At 42.0% G+C, this 1,772-nt stretch overlaps 1 protein-coding gene across 1 annotated transcript in view; it reads right to left on the bottom strand.

Moving 5' to 3' along the window:
- Positions 1 to 1,772, bottom strand: part of acbd4 (acyl-CoA binding domain containing 4) — an 11,290-nt gene that overhangs the window by 5,423 nt on the left and 4,095 nt on the right. The window lies entirely within an intron of this gene.

Raw genomic sequence — 1,772 nt, 5'->3', positions numbered from 1 at the left:
GCAACTTTCTTCATCTCGTCCACATAGGCAGCCATGGCGCTCTCACTACTCATTTTTCCCAGTTGGTTCCATGCATCCCTAACACAGATAAACAACTTTTGAGTCACTGGAAGAAATACACTTGACGACAGCATATCAGATGACAATGTGGTTAAAATCTTATCAAAATGTTTTCTAACTTTGGAATTGCAATTATTAGTAACTTTGTAATTAGTAGACAATATCAGTAATTTTAATATCGGCAATTTACTTAACAACATAAAACAAAGAAAGACGTTATTAATCAGTTGGACAAAAAAACTTCTAAAATTCAAATTTTAGCAAGATTTTTAATGCGAGACTATTTCCTTTGTTATTTTTAAGTGACTTGATTACTTGGCTTCGTCATTCAGCGTTCCTACTGTCACCGCCAAGAGGAGGCAAGGCTCTCGCCACCACAGTTCTTCTCATTCAGAGCAGCAACTTCCAGTTGTGAGTGAAACTGACTTTTTCCCTCCTGCTCGCCACAAATTAAGACAGATTAAGACTTCTGTTTGCTCAGCTAAAGAGCCACTGACTGTTTGTTGTAAACCTGGACTGGACTATCAGATAAATGTTCATCATCAACCTGCTTCCAAAAAAATGCTCCACCATGTCAGTCTGTCATTAAGGACACCTGCACCTTTAAATCCGATTATTCCTGTCATTCTGTTTCTATATCCACACCTGTCTCTCAGCCCATTCCTGCTCCCAGGGTGAGGACAGCTGAGACCCAACCTGTCCCTGCACCCATACCTGTTCCTCAGATAGGGACAGCTAAGGTCCGGCCAATTCTTCCACCTGTTACGGTGCCAAGGGACAGGCGGCCCAGTCCTCAACTTGAGCTCCAGCCACAGCATCCAGAGCCAGCCGAGTGCTCTGCTTCGCCTCAGCCAGAGGTTCCCACGCCTGCTGGTCCTGCTCTGTCTCCACCAGAGGGCTATGCCAAGCCACGCCGCCAGTAACCTGCCAAGCTGCTAGAGGCATCCCATCATCTCCGCCGGTCTACAGTGCAGCATCTCTTGTGCTGCCCTCCAGATCAGCACCGGTGCCACCGCTGGCCAAACAGTCGCCTGCCTGAACTGATTTGTCTGTGCCGCTGGCCATGCGGCCACCCACATGAGCGGATTTGTTTTGGATGTTTTTTACTGACTGTCAAAAAATGAATGTATTTAGTTTTTGCAGTACTGTATGGAATGTCTATGTATAAAGGTCACTACACTTATTTATATTTAAAAGGCAGGACAGTGAGTCAAAGATTGATTTTAACTGGTTGTTTCAACAGAACTTGCCAAATGTAGTAAGGAAAACCCTACATGTGGCAACTTTGGTAAAATAAACATTTTCCAACAGTTTTTGTTTGCTCACAAAAAAATGTTCATGTTATTTAAAGACTCGGTGTGCACAAGATCTCCTTTATTTGCTGCAAGGCAGAATCTGTATAACCCGATTCTGTTTAATGGAACATTCAACATCATAATTCTGCTATAATTATAGAAGCTTTAAGCAAATTTAAAATGGAAGCTGTAAATGAACAAGCTTCAATTATCCCTGCTCCCCCTGGTGGATACACAGGGGGAGCAAAAACTCATTTTCCTCCTGTCTTTCAGTAATGTGTAATGTTTTGAATCACAGTATTTTCCTTTTAAAAAAAATAAAAAAATACAGACATCATGCCTTTGTTCTATAATGCAACATTTGCCCACTCACTATGATTGTGGGCAATTTACAGAAAAAACTCACTTGATTAAAAC

Source organism: Pundamilia nyererei, unplaced genomic scaffold, assembly GCF_000239375.1.
Source record: "Pundamilia nyererei isolate P.nyererei 1_Seehausen unplaced genomic scaffold, PunNye1.0 scaffold00248, whole genome shotgun sequence".
In the NCBI taxonomy this organism is placed as follows: domain Eukaryota; kingdom Metazoa; phylum Chordata; class Actinopteri; order Cichliformes; family Cichlidae; genus Pundamilia; species Pundamilia nyererei.
The sequence above is the reverse complement of the archived record's forward strand: the minus strand, read 5'-3'. Positions and strand labels throughout refer to the sequence as shown.